Source organism: Chiroxiphia lanceolata, chromosome 5, assembly GCF_009829145.1.
Source record: "Chiroxiphia lanceolata isolate bChiLan1 chromosome 5, bChiLan1.pri, whole genome shotgun sequence".
Lineage (NCBI taxonomy): Eukaryota > Metazoa > Chordata > Aves > Passeriformes > Pipridae > Chiroxiphia > Chiroxiphia lanceolata.
This window is the reverse complement of record NC_045641.1, coordinates 42,659,167-42,669,876: the sequence shown is the minus strand read 5'-3', so window position 1 is coordinate 42,669,876 and position 10,710 is coordinate 42,659,167. Positions and strand designations below refer to the sequence as shown.

Sequence of the window (10,710 nt, the reverse complement as noted above, 5' to 3'; positions counted from 1 at the left end):
AAGGTTCTTGGGTTTATGGGTAGATTGTTTAAAAATCATTGTTAAATCTCATTGGTTTTGATTTAGGAGTAATACTCAGTAACAAAATATGGATTAAAAGAACTGTGGTTTCAGTACCGTGCCAGCACACACATACCAAGTATACAACACTTCTGCAACTTCCAGCTTTTTTACCTATGAGGAATGGAAAGCGTCTATGTAATTTGCACATCTGTGAACTGAAATTTGCATGCATAGTATTTAAGAAATTCCTAGGAGATTGAAAAGCAGACAACCCAATAAAGACAGTCAAAGTGGTAATAAGAATACATGTTACAACAGCAAACACAGGCAACCAATCATTTACAACACAAGCAAAAACATCACTGACAAAGAAAGAAAGCACCCTTTCTGAAAATAAAAAGAGAGCTTGCATCTGAGAAATATTTTGCATTTGCATAACACCTTTCAATTTCAATGCTTTATAAACACAAATTAACTACCAGTGCACTTGTAACAAATGTGGGTAGAGCCCTCCCCAAATCTTCGTTCGCGAAGCCCAGCCATGATTAACTATAGCCATGTCTAAACTAGAATGCAGCTTATAAATACACACTGTTCTCGAAAAAAAATGTTTGTAATCTGTGGCAGCCTACACTAGCCTAGTTTTTACTGTTAAGACTTATCACGGGAAATGCTAAAGAGCTACTGTGTTTATCTCTATCCCTTATGAAAACCATCCAGAGCAGTACATCTTCCTGGATATGTGTCATGACAGTAGTTCCACATCTGTGATCACCATCCACATCATAACAACATCAAACCTTGGTGTACTCATCCTTCTCTCTCCCCCCCTTTCCCTCCCAACAGAAATATGTTAGACTGGCAAGAGAACAGTTGTGCTGTTATAACTGCAGGTAAACTAGGGGATTCAGTATGCGCAGAGTGCTCACACCCCAGATTAACATGCTGATGTCAGCCATGCCTTGTGCTGTAGACATGATCTCAGCTTCAAACCACCATCCTGGTGCATTGATTTGTGCTACTGGAGCCATGTTTAATTGAGACCCAGAGGGGACTGTTTTCTAATCACTCGATGATGTAGCCCCAGTCCTGAAAACACCTCCATACATGTCTAATTTTAAGAAGATGAGAAGCATGACTCAAATGCTAAAACTTAAGCTTGTCTGTATCTGTAAATTTCATGTAACCACACTGAGGAACATGACTTGTTGATTTAAACAGTGAGGCCTGGATTACAACTCTTGACTTAAGTTGAGATACCTATGGAATACTTTGGCCATCAACTGAAAATATGTTAGCAGTCAAAGATTACAAGCAGATTTGAAGAGCGTTACACTTACCTGATGGTACTCTGTAGCATTTCATATGGTTGATTTAATTAAAACTAAATTTTTTTATAATCAGGAGTAAATATTCAATGCAGAGAAAAACTTCCATTTCTTCCTGCTTTGGTCCTCATTGTCCCCAGTCTCCCCTGGATGAACAAGTGCTCCAGCTGTATTCATTGTAACTGGTGAGACAGCTCAACATTCACTGTTTGGGCTAACAAGTAAATGATACCTTTGCATAGCTGCAATGGTGTCTCTCCATAGGGCCATATCTTTATGAGTAAGGTAAAGCACTGGAAGTGAACTTCTCTGACTCTATTTCAATGAGTATCACTAAATGGAATGGGTTTATTTACACAGATGAGATCTCTTTGCTGTGTGAACAGCCAGCTGAGTTACTGATGCAGAAAGAATAACGTTAGATAGCATCACTATATACCTAAGGGGTGTTAGAGGGCGTAAAGAGTTAAAAAACATAAGCAGGTGTGACATGTTATCTCTGGCAGGCTTGCACAGGTACATCAAGTATAGGTAACTCCTATTGCCTACAGTCTAAAGCCTCAGAAGGATGTGCATCACAGAACAATGCTTTACTTACAGTGTCAGATGCATTCGATTATGGGTTTTCAGAGATTCAACTCTTGCTAGAATCATAGAATCTTTTAGGTTGGAAAAGACCTCTGAGAGCAAGTCCAATTGCCAACCTAGCACTGCTGTGTCAACCACTAACCCATGTCCACATCTAAACATCTTTTAAATACCTCCAGGGATGGTGACTCCTGTTCCAGTGGTTGACAACATTTTCCGTGAAGAAATTTGTGTTTGTATCCAACCTAAATCCTCCCTGGTACAACCTGAGGCCCTTTCATCTCATCCTATCACATTACCTGGGATAAAAGGCTGCCCCCCATCTGGCTGCACCTTTTTTCAGGTATTTGTAGAGAGCAATAAGGTCCCCACTGAGTCTCACTTGCTCCAAGCTAAACAGGCCCAGCTCCCTCAGCTGCTTCTCATAAGACTTGTGCTCCAAACCCTTCACCAGCTTTGTTGCCCTTCTCTGGACAGCTCCAGCACCTCAATGACTTTTAGTAGTGAGGGGGCCAAAACTAAACATGGTACTCGAGGTGTGGCCTCACCAATGTTGAGTACAGGATGACATTGACCAAGTTTACAATGTTCCAAAGTTTTCTGGAAACCTAATGTCGTGGTTTAACCCTAGCCATTAGCCAAGCACCATGCAGCCTCTCACTCACTTCCCTACCAGCAGGACTGGGGAGAGAATTGGAAGGGAAAAGGCTAGAAAACTTATGGGTTGAAATAAAGGGTTTAATAGGAAAAGCAAAAATCATGCATGCAAGCAAAGCAAAACAAGGAATTCAGGCAGGTGTTCAGCCACCTCCAGGACAGGAGGGCCTCATCAAGGTTAACGGTTACTTGGGAAGAGAAACACCATCATTCCAAATGTTCCCCCTTCCTCCTACTTCCCCCAGATTTATAGGCTGAGCAGGATGTCATATGGTACGGAATAACCCTTTGGTCAGTTTGGGTCACCTGTCCTGGTTGTGTGTCCTCCCAAACTCTCATGCACCCCCAACTTCTTTGCCAGTGTGGCAGTACCAAAAGCAGAAAAGGCCTTGGCTCTGTATAAGCACTGCTCAGCAACAACAAAAACATCTCTATTATCAGCACTGTATTTGTTACAAATCCAAAGCATAGCCCCATAGTAGCCGCTGTGAAGAAAATTACCTCAACCAAAATCAGCATACCTAGAGATAAGGAGTTGGCTATCATTTACACATTTCTTTACAACAGGTAGTTCAGTTATTATACTGACTTTATCAGATAGCTCACGCTGGGTGATCCTGTACATTTTCATGGAATAGAACTTGTAGCTGTATTTTGAAATTCTTATAGAGTGCAGATACCAGCACCATCAGAATGCAGCCTACAGTCCTTGTACCAGAGTAAGATTCAGTATGTGTTTCTAATGGTAATTGAGGCAAAAAGATAAGAGAATAGGACGCTGCCACATATAGCAACCATTCCTGCTGCCCCCCGCCACCACTCCTTACTGCTAGCTGTCATCCATATTTGTGGTGCTGAAAATGCCCTTTTGCATGTACAATTCAGTGGCAGCAGTTCCTTGACAGATCATACTCTTTGTGGTTATGTAGCTGATTGTATAGCAGTCCTGGTCATAGATTTATGCACCCAACCAACTAAATCTTTTTGGAGTAAGGCCTTCAAACCATCACACAGACCTGCACAGTCAGCCATAGTCACAGTCAGGGACTGACTGTTTTCCCTCTGCTGCTACATCTAGCACAAAGGATCTAGGCTTAAATAGTAAAAGTGTCCATACATATCAGGATCAATGGGAGTTAATTATCTAAACAGCTTTGTGGATTTGGACCAAATAAATGCTAGGTCAAAAGTCTCTATACCTTTTTACTAGATAACTATATTTCCTTTATACTGCTTCAGGAATTAGGTTACTGGCAGCCAGAAGAATGGAGAAGAAACCAGTGAAGTACATTGCTCTTTTTCTCTAGAGTTTAGGTACCTGGGCCTCAGGGAATATTCTTGATGAAGTAATAATTAAAAATTTAGCTGTGAAAAAATATGTACTTGACCAAGAGGCACAAAAGAGTTTCACAGGAGCAATCATTTACAAAGAGCCAAGTATCTTTCATTGTGAGGCATTATACCCCAGTTCAAGACATAAGAACATCTTCAGCAGAAGACATGTGTCTTGACATATGTACCTCTGCTGTGTAAACCGTCTCATCCTTCTTTATTTTGGTCTGTCAGATGCATCCCACATGTCTTTCCATCTTTTGAAAATATTCCTGATGTTAGCTGGTCTGAAATGTCAACTCTGGCATCTGTGTCAGAAATATTCAGCATGTAAAATCCACCTAAAACTTTCATTACAGACCTATGCTCTTTATTGGAACTACTGCTAAATCTGTGACAAAGAAAGTGTGTCTTACATTTCTGAAGGACTTAGATAGTTTTGATTTTATTATTTTAGTTGAAATAGACAAAGATGCTAGAAAATACAATTTAAAATAGTCTACTCCATCTGGAGAGTAAGCTCAATACAGTTGTTTGGGTTTGCTTTTGGTTTTTTGGTTTTTTTTTGGGGGGGGGTTTGGTGTTTGTTTGTTTGTTTTTTACTTCTGTGTCGTTAACATCAGGTTTATTCTTAAGTGAACGTTCTATGCAATAAATTCACTTTCCAGTTAGGATGAAAGTAAGAAATTCCTTTGGATATAAATTTAGGTATAAAATGAACAGTCTCAAGAAATTTTGGTTGGTTTTTCTTTTTTTCTTCTGAGGGAGACAAACCACTTCACTGTCCCAGATATCAGTCTTTCCTAACACATTTGCAGTTGTCCGTTTGTGCAAAAAGACCTTGATCAGGAAAAACTCCCACTGGTTTCAATGAAGAAACTTCAAAAAAAGTACATAGAAATGTGAATTTAATTGTCTCCAGGTATTACATCATACGCAGATTCCTACCCTGCTGGTTTGTTTTGGTTTTTAAGAAATGAAGTGAGAGAAAGATTTAGAAACTACTAAAATTTTCATATGTCATGTATTAGAAGATTTCTTATTCTTCATGATATCCTAATTTCTTTTAAAATTAATTAACGAACTAGCAGTGTGCCACTAAAAGATTATGGAACAGCAGCTTTTTACCACTGTGGAATTATCAGTGATACTTCCACGTTCTCCTAGATAAGACAAGGTGGGGGGAGGGAATATAAACATTTGTTTCTGTTCTTCTGAAAAACAGGCAACAGAGGTAGAAGTATTAGGTAGTAATACTAATGTGACAGAGGTAGTACCAATTAAGTAGAGTTTATTTTCCATGCATGGCTGGAATCTAGTAAGGGAATAGAGCTTGTATTTTAATGTGTGTCTGGCCCATTTGAGAGCTGACATCTGGAGAAGATCTCTCTCTGTACAAGAAGACAAGAACAGGCATGCTGGAATCTTACATCAGGAAAACAATATCGAGGATTTTGGTGTAAAGTTGAAAAGTGATAGGCTTAATAGGTGCAGGTACTGACAGGATCTCAGGGACTGGCATTAAATAAGAACATGAGTACTCCCTCTGTAATGACTGGAATAGTGCACACCTCCAGGGGACATTTATTTCAGATGTTTGACTCTAAAAAATGTTCTCATTCAACAGACAAGAGCACACTCAAAGGCTTGTGTCTTTCTGAAAATCATTTTAAGTTGTAAAGTTCAATTCTTCTAAATACTATAAAATCTACTTAAATGGCAAAGGAGATTCTCTTGTGAAATATTAAATAATAACCAAAAGTTAAATAATGAACCAATTGATCCAGCTCAATTGAGAAAAGACTGCTATAACACAGCCACAAGAAAAAAAATATACATGGGGCCTGAAGGCTCCTTACCTTGGAGGCTATCTGGTAGATATTTGGTCCTCGTCCTTCTTAAAGCTTGTGTAATTACAATTTGGATAGGAAGAGGAGGAACAATGATGTTATTCTCCAGTTTGTGGCTGGAAACCATTTATTCTCCTACTGTGTGAACCAAGATCTTGGGAAAGTCCTAATCATTCGTAAACCTCAGAAAACCTAGAGATGTGAAATGAATGGATATTATCGTGGCAGACCAAAAGACATATAATTAATATTCCCTTTATTAATCACATAGTGGTATGCAAAGAATGCCATGAATGGGGGTTTACAGTCAGGAGACTGTCAGGAGACTGTCCTAAAAATATTTCAGTTGACTTTTCCTGTATTCCTTTGTTTTCTATGTTTTAAAAGTCTTCAAATAATTTAAATTAATGCTGTCAGTGGCCTATCTACAAATCCTGTGATCATATTCCCTCATTTAGTGCTGCAAGAACCGCCATTGGTTATCCTTGGATGTAGACAGCATAAGTAGCTTTTTTCAGTAACAGTACATTACGCAAATTTACCATATGTCTTTTGAAAGAAAAGTGTTATATAGAAAACCTTTATTAAAGATATTCAGAACCCTTATTATATTTGTATCATGAAAGTATTTTTGTCATAATTTTGGAAAAGGAAAATTATTTTGTGTCTCTTCAACTTCTAAACCCTTCCAGTAACAAGAAGTTTCTTTAATGTATGTACCTGGTGTGTTTTCAAAATGTCTTTCTCAATGGATGCAGTTTGAACTAGGGCTCCTGGAAGTGTACACAGAGGAGTTTTAGATTTTGTGATAAATCCTCTACACCAATCATTGTTGACCCAAGTATGGCAGCTTAGGACACAACAGTTCATTTAAACTGCTCTCTTTGACAATGGTCATAGCTATTATAAGGCAGGCATTTACACCAAAGAATATAACCACAAAATATTATTACAGTATGCTGCAAAAGTTATTATGAAAAATAATAGTATAATATATTTCATAAGAAGATTTAAAAAAAATAGTAAAGGAAGGTATTATGTAAAACATTTAACCCCATATACTATTTCCAAGATAACCGTGCAAATCTGTAGGAGTTGAGAATTTAGTTCATGTCTCTTAACACATTTTTATCAAAATCACAGTAAGAAAAAAGGACCTGATAGAAAGCTGAAGAAAAAACACAAGAAGAAGAGCAATTTTCATGTTACATCCAATCATCAACAGAAGATCTGCTCTAGCAGATCATATAAAATACCTTACTGGCATCATACCATAGAAACATAGAATCATAGAATCAACCGGGTTGGAAAAGACCTCCAAGATCATCAGGCCCAACCCTTGATCCAACACTGTCATAGTTACTAGACAATGGCACTAGGTGCCACATCCAGTTTCATCTTAAAAAATATCCTGTCTCTGATAGTGGGTACTAGCAGACGTTTAGAGAAGAGTGCAAAAGCAAGGCAAATATGAGGTAGTTTTTTTACTCCTATCATGAAGTAATCAGCAATTCAAGGATTTTCAGAGTTGAAAGCTTATTTGCACCGCTATATTTAACAGACCCTGTGTCAGACAGAAGGATGTTCTCCTCACTTAATTTGCTTCAGCCTTTTATTGCAGACTGTTCAAGTACCTAACTGACAAATATTTACACCATTAGAGAAGGAGTAAGAATACATAAGGGAGAAGAGTGTTGGAACAGAAAAATGCAAATTCAGTCACAGGACATTGTCTCGATACCTCATGAAAGGAAGGAGAGAAAGAGATTTGGGGCTGAATGAGGAACGTATTAACTGAGATTTTCATGTGCAAAGAACTTGACTCCATATCTGGAGATTTTCTCCTTGCCAACACTTAGGAGTAGTTGTAGAATATACAAAACTAGTTCTGTATCTGAACATTGAATAAAAAACTGCTTACAGGGAGTCAAGCTGACTGTTTTGTTCACTGCTGTATTAAAGTGTAGGACAATCCTTACATGGAGGCCCTATACAAGAGGGCACAGCAGCCACGGTGATGCTACATTTGAACCAATATGCACGTCAAAAGTAGCCTGTGTGGTTTACAGTGTTTTAGGTTATGCCAGTAGCTAGCCAACTGTAGGGAAAGAAAGGTAAAAGAAAAAGAAGTTTGAGAAACGACTGGACCAAGGTGATAAAAACACAAGAATCCAGTGATTTTTCTAATCTCTATTGGCCATAAGCTCCATGGTTTTGTCTAATCTCTCATTATAACTATTCTTACTTTTGTTCTTCCCAACATTTGCAGTCAGAGGCCAGTTCTGTCATTTGCTTACAAGTACGATCTTTTTATGTCTACTTATTTTAATTTTGCTTTCTGATTATTTTTTTCAGCAGGCCCTTATATTTACATTGTGAGAAATAACTGTTTCCTGTTTAGTTTCTCCGTGATTATCATAGAGCTCTCTTAAATAAATCAGATTAATCAGACCCTTTCTTTAGTTTCAAGGGTCTCATCTGTCTACTTAATTTCTCCTCGCATATTAAAGTATATTTTATGTTAAAACTCCCTTGCTGCCATTTGCTTCATATCCTTCTTCAAATCGGCTACCTGTGATGTTCAAAAGGTAGACTCAGAATGAAAGTTTACAGGGGCATAACAAGCTTTTCCATAACAAGCTTTTCCAATTCCTTCTGCATTCCTTTCTCATTAATTGTTAACTCTCTTTTTTGTTTGTTTGGGTTTAGTTTTGGTTTTAACAGTATAGAACATTGATCTAAGGCTTCCCATGAACTGACCCAAATAAATTACATTTCCAAGATGTGACAATTTAATGGTTTGTTTAGATTTTCTTCTACACTGCACTCTGCACTCATCAACATTACCTTCACCTGCCATATTATCAGTCATTAGTCTTCTGAGTTATTCTGCAAATCTCAAGTAAATTGAGTGGGATAAATCCACAAGTTCGCTGAAAATGGATCACCCACTTTCCTGCCTTTCATGAGTTATAATCCTAACACTGACCTTTCCCTCTTACTCTACTCATCTAGTCTAGTGTCTTTTATTCATACACTTGGCTGCACCTAAGCAAACATAACTATTTATGATGGTTTAAAATGAGGGAGCCAAGGCATCAGAAGCAGCCTATGCACAGAGCAAGGAATCAACAAATTGCCCTGTTACTAAGGTAGCTTTTACTGTCTCCATTTGGCTGCTTATTGCTGTAGCCAGAACCAACACAACGTGGCTGAGCCAATCTAGCTGCTCAAGGCTGCTCAGACAAGACATCTTCCTCCCACATTTCTCTGCCCACATTCTTGGCCACATGATCCTGTTTCTCTCCTCACATACCAGTCTTGCCAATTGTCTGATACCTCAATAAGCCAGTTTAACTATCTGGCTCACAAATAGCTGTCTATTCACTTTCGTGTGTTTCAAGTCCGTTTTCCATCCATTTCAAAAGTTGAATGGTGTGAGCACAAAGCCTATTGACAACCAGACTTGGCACAAGGAAAGGGTCAGGAGTCTTTGGCTGGTGAGAGGAGTAAGACCTCCCAAATTTTAAGGACAGCAAGCTATTAGATTAGATGAAGTCATTTCTTGTAAACCCACTCTTAGAATAGGTTAAGCTGCCAAGCTACCATGACACTCAGCCAAAGGAGGCCTCACTCACCCCTTCTACTTCCAAGTTCTCTTTTGCTTCCTCCCTTCTTTCTCTTAGTTCTCCTCCTTTGATTCAGCTCTGGAAATTGCATTGTCTGACTGAGCTTCTCTGATCCAGAGGTAAGCCAGCTCATCTCAGCAATCAGTCAAAATAGAAGGAACAAACTTTTTTTGCTGCTTTGGAATTTGAATAAGTTTTGTCAGCTTACAAAGAGATCAGATGAGATCCCAGAGACTGTTTAAGATAAGCACTGAAACTAAGTGGTGGGTAAGAGAGATAAGAAAGGGAAGGAGGGAGCAGTAGCACACCTAGCACACCCCCTCTTTGCTGCATTTAAAAGTTAATTTGAAACTATATCCATAGACTAATATTGTTAAAGCTGTGTTACAAACCAGGGTTAAAGCTGGGTTTTAAAGCATTGCTATGCTGCAGTATTTTTACCAAAAAGAGGAGTAAAACACTCAACGTGAGATGCTTTGGAAAATGGCAAATGAAACATTGCAATTTATTAACCTTAGGCTTTCTGATCAAGCACCCAATATTGGCATCCATATTTATTGTTCAGTAAGCTGGTGGCAGGTGACACTCTAGTGTTTATAGTTCCCCTTCCTTCTCCTTTAAATATCAGAGTGAATCGTTGACATGTCTTTCTGAAGAAAGACCAGCTCCGTACATATACAGAATATTTTCAAAACATGAGTTCTGCAAACCAAACTGTCTTCCATTGACTTATTTCTTCTCCTAGAGGGAAGGTACTGCGACAGAGAACTATTTGGCTGGGCTTCACAATCTGTAAGTGAAATATCTGATGTTACCAGCTGTGCAACTTTTAGATTTTTGCATGGAGAAAGAATGATTAGAAGGTGGTCATACTCAAGACTTGAGTGGTGGTTGCTTTTTATGTCCCTGTGGCATGCTGGGAAGTGCCAGGGCCCTGGTCTGGAATGTTGGCTCAAAATTCCTGGAAGATCAGAGCTGGAGTTTAAAGAAAACTAAGGACGTGTACATACAGATACAGATAGTTTGAGGCACTTTGGAAGTTTAAGGACAAGGTAACTGAACTGTTGTGTCAACACTGCTTACAAAATTAACTTGTCCCTCTGCAAGGGGGTATTTTTATGGGTTTGAGTACGCTTTTCTATAAATTCAGAATAATTGAACATCAGATGAAACAGCATGTCTTCCCTTCTTTCTGGTATGCTAAATATCCTTTGGTTTTGTTTTTAGTAAAGCACAACGTTTGCCATTCTTAAGATTCTCACCTTTATTACTCTGTAAGACTTTATCATACCCTCATGTACTTTCTTCCTGGTTTCAGCTAGC

General features: G+C 38.6%; 1 long non-coding RNA gene across 1 annotated transcript; it reads left to right on the top strand.

The window, feature by feature from the left end:
* Positions 1-2,723: 2,723 nt before the first annotated feature.
* Positions 2,724-7,468, top strand: LOC116787529. Its single transcript, XR_004357320.1, has 2 exons — positions 2,724-2,849; positions 7,422-7,468. It is a non-coding gene; the product is annotated as an uncharacterized LOC116787529 (long non-coding RNA).
* Positions 7,469-10,710: the final 3,242 nt, after the last annotated feature.